The sequence below is a fragment of the Mustela putorius genome, unplaced genomic scaffold, assembly GCF_011764305.1.
Source record: "Mustela putorius furo isolate JIRA1106 unplaced genomic scaffold, ASM1176430v1.1 tig00004041_pilon_pilon_pilon, whole genome shotgun sequence".
Taxonomy (NCBI): domain Eukaryota; kingdom Metazoa; phylum Chordata; class Mammalia; order Carnivora; family Mustelidae; genus Mustela; species Mustela putorius.
Window position 1 is genome coordinate 2,436,420 of NW_025422176.1, and position 21,633 is coordinate 2,458,052.

The 21,633-nt window shown below is 43.0% G+C and overlaps 1 long non-coding RNA gene across 1 annotated transcript in view; it reads right to left on the reverse strand.

Moving 5' to 3' along the window:
- Positions 1-10,618: 10,618 nt before the first annotated feature.
- LOC123386955 overlaps positions 10,619-21,633 on the reverse strand; it is a 41,096-nt gene continuing 30,081 nt past the window's right edge. Inside the window, exon 4 of the long non-coding RNA XR_006604556.1 lies at positions 10,619-10,981. This is a non-coding gene — a long non-coding RNA (uncharacterized LOC123386955). The remainder of the gene's footprint in view (positions 10,982-21,633) is intronic.

Sequence of the window (21,633 nt, forward strand, 5' to 3'; positions counted from 1 at the left end):
TTTCCTTGGTGTTGGTTGTGACCTCTCCTCTTTCATTCATGCTATTATTCTGGGTCCTTTCCCCTTTCTTTTGGATAAGTCTGGCTAGGGGGTTTTCAATCTTATTAATAATTTCAAAACCAGCTCCTAGTTTCATTGATCTGTTCTGCTGTTCTTCTCATTTCTATTTCATTGATTTCCACTCTAATCTTTGCAATTTCTCTTCTCCTGCTTGGTTTAGACTTTATTCACTCCTCCTTTCCCAGCACCTTTAGGTGTTAGGTTAGCTGTATATTTGAGACTTTTCTTATTTTTTGATAAAGTTTTGCATTGCTATGTACTTTCCTCTTAGGACCACCTTTGCTATATCCCAAAGGTTTTTAACACCTGTGTTTTCATTTTCATTCATTTCCATGAATTTTTAAGATTCTTCTTTAAATTCATAGCTGACCCATTCATTGTTCTGTAGGATGCTCTGTAGTCTCCAAGTCTTTGAGTTTCTTCCAAATGTCATCTTGTGCTCAAGTTCCAGTTTCAAAGCATTGTGGTCTGAAAATATGCAGGGAATAATCTCTCTGCCTGCCTCTCTGCCTACTTGTGATCTCTCTCTGTGTCAAATAAATACAATCCTTAAAAAAAAGAGGAGGAGGATGAAGTTTAACTCACTTTTTAAAAGTGATCAAGGAGCAAGAAGTCACTGAATGAACACCTACAGGAAACATAACTGTGGGTTCAGAAATATATCAATTAAAGCAACTGTAATAATATCAGTTGAAACCTGATTTATGACTCAGTATGTGATCTATTCTGGAGAATGTTCCATGTGCACTGGAGAAGAATGTGTATTCTGTGGCTTAGGATAGAATATTCTGTAAGTATATATATCCCTTAAGTCCCTCTGATCCAGTGTGTCATTCAGAGCCCTTGTTTCCTCGTTGACCCTCTGCTTCGATGATCTGTCCATTATCTGAGTGGGGTGTTGAAGTCCCCTATGATTATTGTATTATTATCAAAGTGTTTCTTTAATTTGGTTATTAATTGGCTTATATAATTGGCTACTCCCAAGGTAGGAGCATAAATATTTGTAATTCTTATAACTTCTTGTTGGGTATAGACCCTTTAAACATCCTTCTTCATCCCTTGCTACAGTCTTTGGTTTAAAATCTAATTTCTCTGATATGCGGGTTGCTACCTCAGCTTTCTTTTGAGGTTCATTAGCATGACAAATAGATCTCTACCTTCTCATTTTCAATCTGGAGGTGTCTTTAGGTCTAAAATGAGTCTCTTGTGGATAGCATATCCAGTCTGATACCCTGTGTCTCTTTTTAAAAAAGATATTTTATTTATTTATTTATTTATTTATTTTTATTTATCAGAGAGAGATAGCAAGTGCACAAGCAGGCAGAGTGGCAGGCAGAGGCAGAGAGAGAAGCAGGCTTCCTGTCAAGCAAGAAACCTGATGGGGGACTTGATTCTAGGATCATGACCCTAGCTGAAGGCAGTGGCTTAACTGACTGAGCCACCCAGGTGTCCCACCCTGTGTCTTTTGATTGGATCATTTACCCCATTTACATCCAGAGTAACTATTGAGAGATATGAATTGAGTGCCATTGTATTACCTCTAAAGTCTGTGTTTCTGTAGAATGTCTGTTTCTTCCCAGTCTCTCTTACTTTTGGGCTCTCTCCTCGTTTCAAAGATCCCCTCTAATATTTTTTTTACAGGGCTGGCTTTCAGTTTCTCTTTGTCCAGAAAGCCCTTTATCTCTCTTTCCATTCTGAGTGACAGCCTTGCCGGATAAAGTATTCTTTGCTGTATGTTTTTCTCATTTAGTACCCCAAAGATATATGCCAGCCCTTTCTGGCTTCCCAGGTCTGTGGATAGGTCTGCTGCCAGCGTAATGTTGCCACGCCTGTAGGTTAGGAACCTTTTGTCTTGAGATGCTTTCAGGATTTTCTCTTTGTCTCTGAAAATGTGCAGGCTTCACTCCTATCTGTTGCGGTATTGATCTATTTTTATTGATTTTGAAAGGGGTCCTCTCTAGGTCTTGAACTTGTATGCCTGCATTCTTCCCCAGATGAGGGAAGTTTCCAGCTATGATTTGTTTAAATATATTCTGTGTGTGTATCTCTCTCTCTATCTCCTCAGGGACCACATTTCTAATATTGTTTCACGTTTGGTTTTGCTGATTTCTTGAAGCCTCCCGTCATGGTCCATTAGTTGCTTTTCTATTCCTCAGCTTCCTTCCTTTCCATCCACTTGTCTTCTGTGTCATTTCCTTTCTCGTCTGTCTCATGTACTGCAGCTGTTAGATCATCCAATTTAGACTGAATCTCGGTTAAAGCATTTTTAATTTCAGCCTGATTACATGTTATTTCTGCACTAAGAGACTTTCTAGTGTCTTTTATCCTTCTTTCAAGCCCAGCTAGTAACCTTATAATCATTATTCCAAATTCCATCTTTGACATTTTATTTACATCCCTATGGATTAGATCTATGGCAGAGAGTATTTTCTGGTTTTTTTTTTTTTTTTTTTTTGTGAATTCCTCCTCCTATTCATTTTGCCCAGAGAAGAATGAATGAACAAGAGAGCAAAATAAAAAATATCAACCATGACCCAAGCAAAATACACACTAGTGAAATTCAAAGAGGTCAGAAACCAAAAACCAAAGGAAAAAAAAATGTGGGGATGGGGGTGCAAAAAGAGAATATAATCTCCCAGGTGGTCAAACCTCCAGGAGGTACTGGGTTGTTAAAAGACACCAAATCCGGGAGGCCTGGGTGGCTCAGTCAGTTAAGCCTGCCTTTGGCTCAGGCCATGATCCCGGCGTCCTGGGATCGAGTTCCCCATTGGGCTCCTTGCTCTGCAGGGAGCCTGCTTCTCTCTCCACTTGTGCATGCATGCGCGCGCTCTCTCTCTCTCTCTGGAAAAAAAAAGACAAAAAACCCCACAAATACAAAAACAAACAAACCCCCACCAAATCCCAAAAGTGTAAAATCACCAAAGTTACATATATACAAACATAACACTGAATACAGTGAAAGGAAGCAAAAAATGAAGAATATATCTAAAAAATGTAAATACAGAAAATGAAAATTTAGAAAGACTTAAAAGGGGGGGGCACCTGGATGGCTCAGTGGGTTAAGCCGCTGCCTTCGGCTCAGGTCATGATCTCAGGGTCCTGGGATCGAGCCCCACATCGGGCTCTCTGCTCAGCAGGGGGCCTGCTTCTCCCCTCTCTCTGCCTGCCTCTCTGTCTACTTGTGATCTCTCTGTCAAATTAAAAAAAAAAGACTTAAAAAAGAAGAGTTGATAAAATAATAAACTAATTGGAATGGAAAAAAGAAAAGGAAAGGAAAAATTTTAGATTGAAAGATAAATCATGAAAAAACCTTTGAATTCTATTTACTGTTTTCCCTTAGTATTGGAATTTTGCACTCCTTTGTGCTCCTAAACTTGGTGTTCACTTGTTCTTCCAGGTGTTTTCTGGGGAAGGGGCCTGCTGTGCTGATTCTCAGGCATCTCTGCCTGGGGGGGGGGAGTTGTACCGCCCCTTGCCAGGGGGCCGCGCTCAGTGTAAACTGCTCTGTGCCGCTCTTGTTCCCTGAAGCCTTTGTGGGCCACTTTAGAGGATGAAAATAAGAATTCCTGTGCCCTGATTTCCAGCCCCAGAGTGAAAGATCTCGGTCCACTCTTTCAGAACTGTCAGGAATAAGCAACCTTCACTTTTGTGCATGCCAGACTCTGCAGTCTCCTGTGGCTCGTGCCTGCCCCAATCCTCCTGGGAGAAGGCAGAAGGTCACTGCTCTTTCTGTCCTATGCAGGGCCCCCACACAACAGCTGCTGCCCAACCTAGCCACAGTTTGCAGATTATGGCAAACCTTATCAAGACCCCCTTCCTCTGCTCCCCGACCCTATCCAATTTCCCCACTCCAATGTCTGGGAACTCTGCTGGCTTAGACACCCCATGCTTCTGTGACCCCAGGGGTCCTGAGACCACACTGTCCCTCCTTGGATTCTGCCCCACCTCACCGCCTGGGCAAGGACAGCTCTCACTGGAGCAGATTTCTAACGGTTCTGATTTTATGCTTTAGGGATACCTCACTTTCCTGTGGCCGGCTTACACAGGCTCCCTCTCTGCACAGAGGATCTTCCCACATATCCCTGCCGATTCATTTCTCGGCACCTCCTACATTGCAAAAAGTGGTCACTTTTCTATCTGTAGAATTCCAACAATTCTTTCCTTATGTCTCAGGTTGAATTCATAGGTGTTCAGAATGATTTGATAGTTATCTAGCTAAATTCAAGGGAGCAGATGAAACGAGGTCCCTACCGGTGCACCATCTTGCCTTCCTCCTCTCAGTTTATTACATTTTAAAAAAAGATTTATTTAGAGAGTGAATGTGGATTGGGGGAAGGGCCAGAGGGAGAGAGAATCCTGAAGCAGACTCTGATAAGCAGTGTCCGACATGGGGCTCGATTCCAGGATCCTGAGATCAAAGGAAGGGATGGCAGACTGAGCCACCCAGGTGCCCCTCCATTTGGTTTAAATGTTAAAGACATTTATTAATTCACAAGATATCCAATGAGGGCAGAGCAGGCTCCAGGCCCACAATGACTTGGCATGCTTCTAGGGATCCTTATCCTGAGGCTTCCGCTATTTCTCCTTATCCTGAGGCTGGGTCCACTCACAGCTGCCAGAAGACCTTCAGTGTTAATCTGGGCTTCAGTTCCCTGAAACTAAAACTTTGGTTTCTTGTACAGTAGACTGGGGAGAGTTTAGGCTACCACAGTATTTTGCAGGTTGTGTAGACCAGAGTTTAGGCTACTGCAGCATTTTCTAGGTTGTAGCTGTTGTGTTTATTGGTTCCTGGTTTTCCCACTATGAACTGCTTAAGGGATGTGGAAGGACTGGTACCTAATACAGAGCCGGGGGAAAGGCTTACTCATTCATGAGTTTTAGGAAAAATTATTAGCAAACAATCCTGGATCTCCTTTTCTATGGACACAGAACTTGTGGTTGAGCAGAGTTGTCTGGCTCTTGCCAGTGAGGGAATAAATGGTGGCAGGTCTTCCAGGAAAGGTATGAGGTGAGATTCTGTGCTCTGCAGAGTCCTGGGAAAGGAGTTAGGCAAATGAGCAAAGAGAGAAAAATGGCTGCTGGGGTAGGGAAGGGGGTGGATGAGGGGCCATGTATGCGAGCACCAAGATGGATGGTGAGTCTGCTGAGATTTGTAATGGAGCACAAAATGTGCCTCTGTTGACCATTGGAGGTAGCTGATGGTCCTCCTTGACCTGGTTCCTGAGAAGTGGGCCAGAACCTACTGACCTCGCCTCACCTGCCTCCTTTCCTCCCTTTCAAGTCTGTAGTAAGCCTTGGATACTGGCAGGATCCTTCCATCTAGCATTTTGTAAGACTGCTAAGGAGAGGGAGAGGAAGACAACCGATATTCACAGGCACAAGTGACCCCCTCCCGCTCAGTGTCCCCTCATCATCCCAGAGGCCCAAGGTTTTAGGGATTATTTCTTCACAAGAGAGAGTTCCAGTGTTCACTCTCTCCAGTGGCATATGAAAGTGCTCATTTCCCAACATCCTCACCAACACAGTGTATTAGGAGCCTTTTCAGTGTTGTTAATCTGATATGTGAAAAATGGTATCTTTATTTTATATTCCTCTAATTTGGGGGGTAGAGTTCAAAATCATTTTATATGTTTGAGTCATTTATGTTTTATTGTGAACTGTCTGTTATGTAAGGGAGTACTTTCTTGACCTTAGTAAAATGATGGTAACACTATTAAGCTCTGCAGCCTCTAGCAAGCAGTGAAAGGACTTGAGATGGGAGGGTTGACTCAATCTCACCCAGATTGAGAAATTAGCCAGATGACCCCAAGTGCTTGGGCATGTAGGGAATCCTGGCCCTAAAGATGGAGCCTGTGGGTAGATTCTGTAAGAAATGCAAAGGAAGTTTAAAGTGGTGGTCCCTGACAGTAAGGACATGCACCTTATTTTGAGCTGAGGGTGAACCAGGCTTTAGGAAGATGGGGCCAGGCCTAAGAGGCCTGAACCCTCCCTCCTGAGCTCCTGAGACAGCTTTCCTAACCAGAGGCAGGGACCCACCTTGGAGCCCCAGGACCTGGGTACCCCAGGCAGCATGTCAGCGGCCTGCCTGCCTTCTTCCTCTGCTGGGCTGGCATCTCCACACTGCAGGCCAAATAGAATGTGGTGAGCATCTTTTAAGTTTTTGTTTCAATATCCAGTCTGTTGTGAATGATATTCTATAACACACAATAAAAATGATTTCCTAGAAACATAAAATGCAGGATAACCTGTAAACTGCAAGCTCAATTTATTAGGAGAATCAATAGACCAAGAACTCCTGTATCACATTGCAGTACATTTCTAAATGCTACTCAAATTTTGTTCTTAAGATAGTTATGCTGTAAGCAATAGGACTTAGAACACAGATTTTTTCCTTTCCCCCTCTTTTATTTCCCATCGCCTTTACCCCAGCTCCCCACCCCAGAGCCGAACAAGTCCATTTATTCAGCAACATTTGCTGGTGCCTTCCCCTTCAGCAGAGAGTCTGTGAGGCCATTTTATAACCATAGAGGCTTTTACCCACACAGGATAGAGATGAAGGAAACAGGGTAAGAGATAATGGCCTATATTTACTTATTTGCCCCGTTTATTAGCCCCGTTTCATGATTTGAAAATATTATTTCATCATTATCTTGCCTTTTGAGTTTTATCTGAGTCCTAAGTAGTTTGTACTTGGCCATGAAAAAGCATATTTCAAAGAGGAACATTAAGATCTGATGTTCTGATGTAAAATACTTTCTTTCCTATGTACCAATCATGGGACACTTTAAAGATTTTGTTTATTTATTCAGAGGGAGAGCATGAGTGGAAGAGGCAGAGGAAGACGGAAAAACAGGCTCCCAGCTGAGCAGGAAGCCTGATGTGGGGCTTGATCTCACGACTGAGTCCTTGACCTGAGCCAAAGGCAGACGCTTAACTGACTGAGGAATCCAGGTGCTCCACAGGGCATTTTATTTGTAAATCATTAATTCTACCATTAAATCATTAAATAGATTCTACTTACTTTAGTTGCATCAGCTTTAAATTAAAAAAAAAAAAAATGTGAAAGTCCCTATTTCTCCCATGAGTCCACAGATAAATCGCTGACCCTGAAGAAGAGCAGCAGAGTCCTCATTTGCTCTTCTCCTGGGGCGGCTCTGCAGGGATGCTTTCCGACCTCACTGAGGGATAGCTTGTCTCTGTGTCTCTCTCAGAATATTTTCCTTAAGTCCGTTCTGTCAGGTAGCTGATAAAGGCATTTCTACTAAAGACAGAATGTCATTGTAAAGTTCTAAATTTAGGGCTGGGATGGAGACCACCTTCTGGAGATTAAAGATAAATGAACATTTGACATCTTCCTTCCCGAATTGTTTCATTTGTGAAGGTGCCCCTCTGGTTCAAAATGTTAAAAATATATTCGGAGGGAATGCAGTGACTGCCTGTGTCATGCCCCTGTCCCCAGCCTGTTGCCGCTGTCAGCCATGTACTTGATGTCACCGGGGCCCTGGTGAAGGATGGGTCCCTGGCTTCTCATCCTTTGCTGTTACAAACAGGGCTTTTGATAAAAACCCTTGTAGACGTGTCCTCTGCACCTGTGAAAGACCCTGCCAGTGGGATTGTGAGCCCCAGAGCCCCTGTGTCTGCCGTATTGACGATCACAAAGATTTTATTGTCATTGTGACAGAGTCTACAGTACAGTTTGGAGATGTGCAAGGCTGGGTGATAGTGATATGACACAAAGGCCTTTCATAGCTATTCCCTGATTTGATCTCTCACCCGCTCTTTTAACAAGTAAGAACAGGTATAACCACGCTCACTCACAGGAAAGGAGACGGGTCCAGTTTGTGGCAGAACAAGGACCAAATGGACTGAAGCTCCCACAAGAAAAAGCTAGGTGCTTTTCCACAGTGGGCCAGGTCAGTTTTATGACCTGCAAGGATTTCTCTCTGGGTTGGTGGCCAGGGCTTTCGCCTAGGCCATTTCCTGGGGGGAGTGGATGGCAAGGAGACTAATTTCCTGGGCCACACCTTCAATTTCACCAGAGATGTGCTGAAGAAAGAACTTTACATGGCAATGACATGGACTTTGCTGATGTCAATTGGACAGAGCAAGACATCAGCAGACTCTCCAGATGAGATCCTAACACTGGAGGCAGAAAGTGATATACTAGAACTTGTCCCAGTCTTCATCCCAGGGACCAAACAGGGACTTCATCCCAGGGACACAAATACAGTCTGGAAACTGAAGAGCACCAGGGACAGAACAGCACTGAATGAGGGGGTTGGATGACATCAGCTTGGCATGATGCTATTGCAGAATGCCCATCAGGAGAAACTGGCAGAAGTCAATGAGAGACCTTGCGGGCAACTAATTGAGTATCAAAAACAGGTGGAAGACCTGCAAAATCAAGACTCCGCTGGGAACGTGAAAGATGATTTCTTTCAAGAAAGGGAAACTGAGCTCAGAAGATTGAAGCAACAACTTGCAGAGATGCAGCAGCTGAAGGACAGTTTAAACAATGTTGCTTCTTATCGCAGAGCAAAACACCAAAAGTTGCTTTTGGAGCTCCAAGATGTAAGACATCAGCTGGAAAAATCTATTCTGTGGAACAATGAAGATTCTCTGGAGAACAACATTGCTGTGAGGGCTTTACAAATAGGGAAAGGAGAGTTACTAGCAAAATTGTGTGGGGCCGAAAAGAAGCTGTTGGAAGAGACAAACAAGTCTGAGTGAAGTCTCAAAGAATGGTCACTGGTAGAGCATGCGCATTTCATTCAACTCGGTCAAGAGAAAGACCTGGAAATACCACACCTCCAAAAGAGGAACAGATGGATGCCGACCATCAAGAAATGAAGAAACTGCTGTCCTCTGCTTTGGAGGAGCAGAAGCAATTGACACAATGCGTCAGAGAGCAAGAGGTGTACATTGAAGAGCTTAGAGAAAGGCCAGAGTTTCAGGAGGAATTCGGTAAATCGACTGGAACCTTAAGAAGCAATGACATTTTAAAGCCATCCACGGAGGACAAAGATATGTGTCCCCCATTCGGGACAGATAAAAATCCCCATGTGAATGCAGACCTGGAGTGGCTAAGACAACAGAGTCTCACTGTCCCTGGGGTTGACCCTAAAATCCTGGTTGAGATTGTTGAACTCGAGTGTGAGGTATTTCAACTCAAGGAGTTAAAATATGATCTTGGGGTGCCTGGGTGGCTTCATCTTCCTACTGACAGGAGATGAATGTTAAACATGCTCAGCTCCCCTCAGTAAAAGACGAGCAGATTCAGAATTTGCAAGACGTGATAGAACAGATGAAAGCCTGGTTGCCTGACAAAAATCCTCCCGTGAACAAAGACCTGGAGCACCTGAAACAACAGAGTCACACTGTCCCTGTGGTTGACCTAAAATCCTAGGCGAGACTGTAGAACTAGAGTGTGAGGTCTTTCAACTCAATGAGTTAAAAGATGACCTTGAGAGGGAAATAAAAGAGCAACAGATCATTGACAACCAGCAGCAGGGGAAGAGAGCACTGCTTCAGCCCTTACAGGAGCAGAAGCAGAAAGTGGGCCATGTTCAACACCAGCAGGAGTAGAGGAGTACTGAGGAGTGCTCAGCTCCTTTCAGCAAAAGACAAGCAGATTCAGAATTTGTAAGGTACGACAGAACAGATGAAATCCATTGCCTGACAAAAGCTACACATTCCAAAAGAACACTGTGATGATGTTGAAGTGACAAGTCGGCCTCTTACTAGAGAGAATGGAAGTGAAAAACCATGATTTATTATTAAAAAGAGGAAGAAGTTTAGGGCACCTGGGTGGCTCAGTTGATTAAGCTTCTGCCTTCAGCTCAGGTCATAATCTCAGGGTTCTGGGATTGAGCCCCACATCAGGCTCTCTGCTCAGTGGGGAGCCTGCTTCCTCCTCTCTCTGCCTGCCTCTCTGCCTACTTGGGATCTCTCTCTGTGTCAAATAAATACAATCCTTAAAAAAAAGAGGAGGAGAATGAAGTTTAACTCACTTTTTAAAAGTGATCAAGGAGCAAGAAGTCACTGAATGCACACCTACAGGAAACATAACTGTGGGTTCAGAAATATATCAATTAAAGCAACTGTAAGTATAACTAGCTTTATGGGAACGAGAAGTAGTGGAAGGAGCTTAAATCCCAAGACACTGTGGGCACTGGAGTCTGCTCTACCTCTCAATGAGTATCTTGTGAGTTAATAAATGTCTTTACCATTTAAACCAAATGGAGGGGCACCTGGTAGGCTCATCATCTGAGAGGCCAACACTTAGTTTCTGCCCAGGTCATGATCTCGGGGTCCTGGGACGGAGCTCTGCATCAGGCTCCTTCTTAGTGAGGGGGCTGTTCCAGGATTCTCTCTCCTTCTGCCCCTCTCCCCTACTCCCTCTCAAATAAATAAATCTTTTTAAAAAAATAAATGGGGTGCCTGGGTGGCTCAGTGGTTTAGGCCTCTGCCTTCAGCTCAGGCCATGATCTCAGGGTCCTGGGATAGAGCCCCGCATCGGGTTCTCTGCTCAGCGGGGAGCCTGCTTCCCCTTCTCTCTCTGCCTGCCTTCTGCCTGCTTGTGATCTCTGTCTATCAAATAAATAAATAAAAATCTTTAAAAAAAAATTAAACCAAATGGAGTTGGTCTTCTGTTACTTACACCCTGAAGGAACCTAAGTGATATTCTAAGTGTATTAACTCATTTCCATTTCCTTGATGAGTAAGCTCAAAGCAGGAGGGTGTGTGTGTGTATGTGTGTGTGATGTCACCCAGCCCAGTTCTGAGCTCACAGAAGCAGACAGATATCATATCTTCTCTTGATATCCACTGACAAAGCTTACTGCTGCCTTGACTGCAGTCGGCGCTATTGCTGTACAAACATGTCCCCCCACCTCGTCCATGTTTCCATATCCGCAGACTCCTGTAAAAAAGCACATACCGTTGGTGACTCAAGGCAGCAACTCAACACAGAAACACACCAAGGGACAAAATTACCTACAAGCCCAGATTGTCCAAGGAAAACTGACCCACAGAGTTTTAAAAGAGTAAACAGGATCCGTTGTCTAAAACAGGGCTTTTCAAACAAAGAATTGCTACCCATCCATGTTAGAAGATCACTGTGACAGAGCAGGTGAACCAATCAAAACCCTCAAAGCTTTAGAACTGTAATTCCAGACTCCTGATATGTCAATAATAAATCTGAGTAGCATGTTCAAAAAAAAAAAAATCAATGTGGTTAATAAACTAAAAGGAGTTAGACCCAGAAACATCTTAAGTGTTACCCAGAGCACATGACCTCATTTCCCTTTGCTTGATGAGTAAGCTGAAAGGGGCAGGGTGTGTGTGCATGTGCCTGTGTATGCACATGTGTGTGCAGGTTGTGTGCGTGTGTGTGTGTGAGATATCACCACACTAGGTCTGAGTTCCCAGAAGCAGAGAGCCTGGAGCCTTTATAAAGCCCTAATTTGGAAAGCAATAATGAGTTTCAGGAGAAACTAAAAAAGAGGAACCTGAACATGCTTTCCTGGAGAGAAATTACTAAAGTCATCATAAAGGAATATAAAAAGGAAGAATTTTCTCCCCCTCGCTCCAGTAACAGAACAAAAGAAGGGAAGAATTGCTACTGTGCCAGGGCAAGTGGCATCGTCACCATTGGCTCCACCATCCTATGAGAAGGCACCATTTAGTGAAAAGGGTGAAAAGTCATGCCATCAGCCATTCAAAAAGGCCTCACTGAAGCAAAGTGAGCAGGAGACTTAGATGCCTTACATTTAAATTTCCAAGTTATTGTTAGAGATCATGTCACTCCAGGACATGATCCCAACAACCCTCATGGTATCTATGAGGCATTTCCCTTCAAGTTATTCAAGGAATTAAAACAGGCAGTACAAAACTATGGAGTTAGTTCCCCATATACAACGGGAATCATTCAAGGCATCTGAGAAGAAAATCAACCTATTCCGATTGATGGGTTATTACTAGCAAAACCTGTCTTATCCTCAAGTGAGTTTTTACAGTTTAACATGGTGGCAAGATCATGCAGAAACAGCAGCTGCCCATAACACAGCTAATAATGTTCCTGTTTCCATGGAGCAGCTCATGGGTGTTGGGCCATGGGCCTGGGTGCAAGATCAAGTACTAATGAGTGATCAAGCTATTGAGCAGCTCTGGCGTTGTTTGAGAGCCTGGGAGAGAACAGAATCCCAAGGAGAGAAGTGTTCTTCTTTTCAAAAGGTGGTACAGGGTCCTAAAGAACCCTATACTGATTTTATTGTGGGGTTACAAGAAGCTATTAAAAGATAAATTAATCTCAAAGCTGCTGATACAATTCTTCAGCTACTGGCATATGAAAATGCCAAGGCTGATTGTAAAAAGCTGATTGAACCCTTTAAAGGCAAGGAAACATTAACAGACCATATTAAGCTATGCCAAGGAGTGGGAATAGAGACCTCTAAAGCTGATTTGTTAGCTCTAGCAATGGCTGCTCTGACCACAGGAAAATTTAAAGGACAGTATTTCAACTGTGGGCAGACACAGCATTCTAAAGCTCAACATAGGCAAGAAGGAAAATTCTCCCTGTGAAATGCAAGACATGAGCCACCAGGTCTCTGTCCTAAATGTAAAGAAGGAATTCACTGGGCCAATCAATGTTATTCCAAATTCCACAACGATGAATCCCCCCTTCAGGGAAACTTACTTTGGGGCAAGCCTTCAGCTCCACAAAACAAGGGGGGCCAATTCTCCCTTAGCACCCAGCTTTCAGACAAAGGTACCATTTTAAATTTATGTAGTGCCGGATTAGATATCCCCATTCCCAAAGATCATCTCTAAATGCCTGCCTAGCTTCCCACTAAAATTCCAAATAATTTTTGACCCTTTACTGAAGGGAACGACTGGGTTACTTTTGGGACGATCTGGCCTCACCTCAAAGGGAGTATTAGTCCACACCGGCATTATGGATTCAGACTACACCAGTGAAATTACAGTGACAATAACTACTGAGCTCCATACTGTTTCCAAAAAGGGGACTGCACTGCCCAGTTGCTACTTTTAGCCTATTTCCAGGATCAATTTAAAAACATGGAAAGACAAAGAGGCGACCCATGGAATGGGAAAATATATTCGCAAATGACACTACAAAGGACTGATCTCCAAGATCTATAAAGAACTCCTCAAACTCAACACTCAAAAAAACAGATAATCACATCAAAAAATGGGCAGAAGACATGAACAGACACTTCTACAAAGAAGACATGCAAATGGCTAACAGACATATGAAAAAATGTTCATCATCATTAGCCATCAGGGAGATTCAGATCAAAACTACATTGAGATACCACCTTACACCAATTAGAATGGCCCAAATTAATAAGACAGTAAACAAGCATTGGAGAGGATGTGGAGAAAGGGGAACTCTCTTATATGGTTGGGGGGAATGCAAATTGGTACAGCCACTTTGGAAAACAGTGTGGAGATTCCTTAAGAAATTAAAAACAGAGCTATCCTATGGCCCTGCAATTGCACTACTGGGTATTTACCCCAAAGATACAGAGGTAGGAAAAAGAAGGGCCAAACCCTGTTATTATGGTCCTACCTCAAAAAATCCTATCTACTACTGGTCTCAGCACAGAAGTCACAATTAATGGCAGTTACTATGTGATTTCAAGATGTTTCTCCCCAGTGTTCACAGCAGCAATGACCATAGTTGCCAAACTGTGGAAAGATCCAAGATACCCTTCAAAAGACAAATGGATAAAGAAGATATGGTACATATATACAATGGAGTATTATGCCTCCATCAGAAAGGATGAATGAATACCCAACTTTTGTATCAACATGGATGGGACTGGAGGAGATTATGCTGAGTGAAATACGTTTAGCAGAGAGTCCATCATATGGTTTCACTTACTTGTGGAGCATAAGGAATAACAGGGAGGACATTGGGTGAAGGACAGGAGAAGTGAGTTGTGGGAAATCAGAGGGGGAGATGAACCATGCGAGACTGTGGACTCTGAGAAACAAATTGAGGGACTGGGAGGGAGGGGGGGTAGGGGGTTGGGAGAGCCTGGTGGTGGGTATTAAGGAGGGCACATATTGCATGGAGCACTGGGTGTGGTCCATAAACAATCTTGGGACACTGAAAAAAAAAATAATAAAAACATGGAAAGAAACTCTACTGGGTTTGGGAGCACTGGAAAAACCGGGGCATATTTCATTGAGAAAATTTATATAAACTGATCTGCCATGTTAAAATACAAGGAAAAGAATTTTCGGGTCTCACTGATACTGGAGCTGATGTCTCAGTCATAAGCTTGTTACATTGGCTTATTATCTATGATTATCCAGAATCATAAAATGGGCTTTTGTTCCAAATAATACTGTTAAAACACTCACTACCTATATAGACTGTATTGGGAGGATTATTCAGTTGGGAAGAACAGGAACTTGTCAAATACAGGGATATGATACAAAGGTTATTGTTCTGCCTTTACATAAAATACAAACTGAAACAGCATTCCAGAATAATTTAAATTGGCAAATTGCTCTCAGTGCTTTTACTGGAAGCTCATCCTCTCATGACCCCTCTTTACCTATTCATTTCTAAAGCACACTGCTTTTGTGCTTCCTAAAATTACCTCTAAAAATCCAGGAACAGATGATCCTACTCACTGTTCTGATGGCTCTGTCAAAGGCAAACCCTGTTATTATGGTCCTACCTCAAAAATCCTATCTACTACTGGTCTCAGCACAGAAGTCACAATTAATGGCAGTTACTATGTGATTTCAAGATGTTTCTCCTGCATTTAATTTGTTACCTGATTCTTTATATACAGTTTATGTTTTACAGCATATGCAAACTGCTGCTATTTCTACATCTGATGTACTATGCCGGCCCTCATCACGGTAGCCATAAGTCTTCCTGGATGTTATGCACAAATAGATAACTTTACTTATTGGGCGTATATACCTAATCCTCCCCTGCTCCGTCCAAGCAGAGTGGGGAGAAGATACAACAGCAATTTATTTGAATGCCTCAAAATGGGTACCTGGAATATTGGATCCCAGATTGCCATCATTGCCCCAAGAGGAGGGCACAAACATTAATCTTACCATGGGATATCAAAATAGACCAATATTTATCAGTTCTAACTCCAGTTCGCTAATCCCTGATGATCAAAGATGGTTGGTGGCTTCTCCTGTTAATAATAGTTTGACCTCAGGTGCCGGGTGGCTCAGTGGGTTGAGCCTCTGCTTTTGGCTCAGGTCATGATCTCAGGATACTGGGATCGAGCCCCATGTTGGGCGTTCTGCTTAGTAGGGAGCTTTCTTCCCCCTCTCTCTCTGCCTGCCTCTGCCTACTTGTGATCTCTCTCTGTCAAATAAATAAATAAAATTCTTAAAAAAATAATAGTCTGACTGCAGTTCAGTTACATTTACTTTCTAATAAAACGTTCCACGCCAATGAATATCAGGGTGCTAGCTATAGCACAGCAGTACCCCCTAGCCCCAAAAACAAACTGACACAGATGTGATCCCATAAGGGAATTCACCCCTTGTGGGAGGATTGTCAAGCTTCTCACCCAAGTGTCCTTATTGATTCCTATGGAATTGTGTGTCACTGGTCCCCTAAGGGGATGGCAGTCACAACTTGCACTGGGAGACACTGCTCTTCTCATTGGAACTTAAAAAGGCAGTTTCTAATTACCTTGCCTTACCACAAACCTCTACTTGGGGAAATGCACCTCTGGCCTGTCATGGGCAAGGACTTTCGGGGCCATCCCCTTTTGGGGATGGTCATAAAAGACAAAAAAATTTATGGAAAGTCACCACCACTTTAAATCGCGTAGCTAAGAGTCTGGAATAGCTCTTACATTTATCAGTCCAATCATCATGCATTCACCTTTCCCTGATGAGAGAAGAATGGGTAAGGGCACATATGAGAGATCCCTATGTTTTTGTTATTCGAGAAATGACTTTTGATCAGAACGCTAGAGAAATAAAGTGTCCCAAATGTAAAATGGTCAACTGCACGAATGAGAACGTTTACACAGACAATTCTATTATTCTCATAGCTAGAAGAATAGGCATTTGGTTGGCAATGAAACACCACCATGTTTGGGAAAGCACTCCAGATATGCAAATACTTTGAACAGTTTTTTGTTTTTGCTTTTAAAGATTTTATTAATTTGACAGAGACACAGCGAGAGAGGGAACACAAGCATGGGGAGTGGGAGAGGGAGAAGCAAGCTTCCTGCCAAGCAGGGAGCCTAAGGCAGGGCTTGATCCCAGGACCGTGGTGGGATCATGACATGAGCCAAAGGCAGATGCCCAATGACTGAACCACCCAGGTGCCCCAACTTTTAACAGTTTTGAAGGACAGGGTCCACAGAACAAAAAGATTTCTTGGGCTGCTTATAGCACCTATTTTAGGAATAAATAGCCATTACTGCTATGGCTACGACTGCTGGAATGGCCTTGCATTAGACTGTACAAACCGCTCAATTTGTGCAAAAAATGGCATGAGAATGCTAGCAAAACTTGGAATCAATAAACAGTCATAGATCAAAGATTAAATGAAAGAGTCTGTAACTTAGAATCAGCTGTGATATATATACATATAGATGACCTTTAAAATATAAAGCTTAGGCTCCCCTTTTGTGATTGGAAAGTTCCTTCCTTCAGTGTTACTCCCTACGCCTGTAATGAATCAGAAATATTGTGAAACAAGGCTCACCCTCATATTACTAGTCATTATGGAGATCATTTAACTTTGGGATATTAAACAGCTTCAAGATAACTATTCAAGGCTTCAAAGTATAGGGATAGAGGGAACATTTCTGAACTTCATCAAATCTATCTATGAAAGACCCACAGCAAATATCATCCTCAATGGGAAAAAGCTTGCGTCCTTCCCGTTGAGATCAGGAACACGGCAAAGATGCCCACTCTCACCACTCTTGTTCAACATAGTATTAGAAGTCCTAGCAACAGCAATCAGACAACAAAGAGAAATAAAAGGTATCCAAATTGGTAATGAAGAAGTCAAACTCTCTCTCTTTGCAGATGACATGATTCTTTATATGGAAAACCCAAAAGACTCCACCCCCAAACTACTAGAACTCATACAGCAATTCAGCAACGTGGCAGGATACCAAGTCAATGTACAGAAATCAGTGGCTTTCTTATACACTAACAATGAAAATACAGAAAGGGAAATTAGAGAATCAATTCCATTTACTATAGCACCAAGAACCATAAGATACCTGGGAATAAACCTAACCAAAGAGGTAAAGGATCTGTATTCGAGGAACTACAGAACACTCATGAAAGAAATTGAAGAAGACACAAAAAGATGGAAGACCATTCCATGCTCTTGGATCAGAAGAATAAACATTGTTAAAATGTCTACATTGCCTAGAGCAATCTATACTTTTAATGCTATTCTGATCAAAATTCCACCGGTATTCTTCAAAGAGCTGGAGCAAATAATCCTAAAATTTGTATGGAATCAGAAGAGACCCTGAATCACTAAGGAAATGTTGAAAAACAAAAATAAAACTGGGGGCATCACGTTACCTGATTTCAAGCTTTACTACAAAGCTGTGATCACCAAGACAGCATGGTACTGGCATGAAAACAGACACAGACCAGTGGAACAGAGTAGAGAGCCCAGATATGGACCCTCAACTCTATGGTCAATTAATCTTCGACAAAACAGGAATAAATATACAGTGGAAAAAAGACAGTCTCTTCAATAAATGGTGCTGGGAAAACTGGGCAGCTATATGTAGAAGAATGAAACTCGACCATTCTCTTACACCGTACACAAAGATAAACTCAAAATGGACAAAAGACCTCAAAGTGAGACAGGAATCCATCAGAATCCTAGAGGAGAACATAGGCAGTAATCTCTTTGATATCAGCCACAGCAACTTCTTTCAAGATATGTCTCCAAAGGCAAAGGAAACAAAAGCGATGATGAACTTTTGGGACTTCATCAAAATCAAAAGCTTCTGCACAGCAAAGGAAACAGTCAAGAAAACAAAGAGGCAACCCATGGAATGGGAGAAGATGTTTGCAAATGACAGTACAGACAAAAGGTTGATATCCAGGATCTATAATGAACTCCTCAAACTCAACACACACAAAACAGACAGTCATATCCAAAAATGGGCAGAAGATATGGACAGACACTTCTCCAATAAAGACATACAAATGGCTATCAGACACATGAAAAAATGTTCATCATCACTAGCCATCAGGGAGATTCAAATTAAAACTACATTGAGATATCACCTTACACCAGTTAGAATGGCCAAAATTAGCAAGACAGGAAACAACATGTGTTGGTGGGGATGTGGAGAAAGGGGAACCCTCTTACACTGTTGGTGGGAATGCAAGTTGCTGCAGCCTCTTTGGAGAACAGTGTGGAGATTCCTCAAGAAATTAAAAATAGAGCTTCCCTATGACCCAGCCATTGCACGCCTGGGTATTTACCCCAAAGATACAAATGGAGTGAAAAGAAGGGCCATGTGTACCCCAATGTTTATAGCAGCAATGGCCACAGTCACCAAACTGTGGAAAGAACCAAGATGTCCTTCAACAGATGAATGGATAAGGAAGATGTGGTCCATATACACAATGGAGTATGGCTCCATCAGAAAGGACGAATACCCAACTTTTGTAGCAACATGGACGGGACTGGAAGAGATGATGCTGAGTGAAATCAGTCAAGCAGAGAGAGTCAGTTATCATATGGTTTCACTTATTTGTGGAGCATAACAAAAAGCATGGAGGACATGGGGAGTTAGAGAGAAGGGGGTTGGGGTAAATTGGAAGGGGAGGTGAATCATGAGAGACTACGGACTCTGAAAAACAATCTGAGGGGTTTGAAGTGGAGGGTGGGTGGGAGGTCGGGGTACCAGGTGGTGGGTATTATAGAGGGCACGGATTGCATGGAGCACTGGGTGTGGTGAAAAAATAATGATACTGTTATGCTGAAAATAAATAAATTAAAAAAAAAATAACTATTCAAGGCATCCTCGCACATCATCACAGTCAGTTCCAGGAGTGAGTTTTGCATGAAAGGATTAATGATATTCTGTATGATCTAAACCCTTTTGCTTGGATCAAACCTAAGATGCTTTGCATCCTAGGTGGAATGAGTATTCTTTTTACTGCTATTATCTTTTAATGCTTAGTCCTCACATGGACATGTAAATCCTTCCAACAACTAATGGATCAAGAAGTTGCAAGCAGAAACGACTTCTACTTCTACATAAACAAAAAGGGGGAATGTAATATAACTGTCCCTGAGAATAATAAAGTGCTTAAAATAGAAGTGATGAGAAACTGTACTGGTCACGCAAGCATGCTTAATGATGACCGTGAGAAAAACACGTCCTAGCAGCAGGCCTCTGGTGAAAGGATGATACAGGTCCTTGAAGCTGAGCAGCTGGGGGTGCTCTACCCACTCAGGGTAGGACATGGCCGGCTTCCCTTTTTCGTTGCCTCGCCTGCCCCAGAGAAAGCCTCCTGTTAGAATAGTCCCTGTAAGTGCACTTGCTCAACTACAAATTCCCTGCTGCTTGGTCAGGGACCCCCTACTCTTCTGTTTACCTGTAAGTCTTGTGATCAACATATGACTCATACTCCTTCTTGCTTACCTACAAGACCTATGACTAATATATAACCTTCTTCTTCTCATTTGTTCGTTGTTCTAGCTCATAAACACGGAACTAGGGACTAGGGAGTTCTTCAAGCCGACAGTCCTTTCAACTGTTGTGGACCTGCTGCCCCCCTCTTACAGCTGACTTGTTTGTGCCTCATTCTTCTCCTGTGCGCTGGTGGGAAATGGCAGCAAAGAAAGACACACAGAGCAGGGGCACTGAAAGAGAGATGGACACCGAGATGCTCAGATCCCCACACGGGGAAACAGGGACCCAGAGACAGAAAGAACAGAGCTGAGGCCTGAGAAGGCAGTGGGGGAGGGAGGGTTTGGGGGGGCAAAAGAGTCTCCCAGTCTCCCTAGGAGATCCACATTCTTCTCAGTTTGGTGTTCTTTCTACTCAACTACTTCCCTGATAGAGAATGACATAAGAAAAAATGTCCCTCTGGAAGAAACCTGTGCCAAAATTCTTGAGGGCCAGATAAGCAGCACTTGTTTGGGATTTCTTGCATTAGCAATTCTAAGAATAACCTTTGCGGCACTAACAATAATGCATATTTGATTTCCCCAACGCTCGCCCTCACAGAGTATAATGTTTCTATACAGTTAGTTTTTTTGTGATTCCTTTGTTTCAAATACTTTCTTGCTGTCCCTGTTAAGAGTTTATCTTTGAATTATCATAGCGGCAATGATGAGCGAAATGTCAACCTAGAGAGGCCAAATGAGTTGCTCCCATCACTCAGCAATGCCATGGCTGTAGCCCGTTACCCTAGTGGTTCTCCACCAGACAGGGCACTTCGCCTGACAGGGGCCCTTTGGAAATGTGGGAAGCGCCTGGGGCTGTCATAGTGACCAAGGGAGCACCACTCACAGCTGGAGGAGCCAACTGCACAAGCCATCTGCAACGTTCACAATTTCTGCGGGCCCAGATGCCTCTAGTGACCCACTGAAAAATACCACATAAGGCCCAATGAAGCCACAGAGAGATGTTCTGGGGAAACCGAGGCTCGGCTCAAGGGTTATTTCCATCCAGAAAGATATTCAATTAATAAAAAAAAACTTATTTTACATATATAACAGACAAGTAACATATATGAATTTATTCTTATTCTAAAGAGAGTTGACAAAAACTGTCACATTTATCTTCTCTATATCAAATTTGAATCCCAGCCTTACTCCATCAGCCAGGCAGGAATACTCGATTCCGGCCATTATCACTCTCACTCTCCAGGACGAGCAAAAGGCCTCAAAGTTAGAGCAGAATACTCTGGGAGCCGTTTTGCTTTCTGAAGGCAGGCAGGTCTACTCTGATGGGTCCTGCTTGGCCATGGGAGCCCCAAAGAATGTGAAGCCCAGTGTCTAAGAATACTTCTTGTGGGTGCACCTTAACAATCCACAGAGATCCTGACACCCCAAAGTTTGGGAGGGAGCTGGTCTCACATCCCAACGTCTCACAGAACCTGCCCACCTTCCTAGACTCAGGATTCCCTAAGGCATCTTTTCCTGCCTTATAACATCTCTGATATTACGAGGCATCTCATTAATGCTGGTATCATCGCATAGCTTTTGGTCAATGACATTCAAGACCTTGGTATCATTTCCTGTGCATGGCCAAATTTGGTTCTTACTCCAGGTGGCATGACTGGACACTCAGAACTCCCTGACCTTTCTGTCAACAAACCACTGAGGACCACCGAGGGAGGACAATGAATGTTAGTTCTTATGTGAAAACATTTTACTGCAACATCCTGATAAGATCAAGAAAATGTCAGCAGCAAAATTTGCAGGATTTTCTTAGGAAAAAAAAAAAAGATTGTACTTGTTTATTTACTTGAGAGAGAGAGAGCGAAAGCAAAGAGGGAGAGTGAGAGGGTGAAGTTGACTCCCTGCTGAGATGAGAGCCT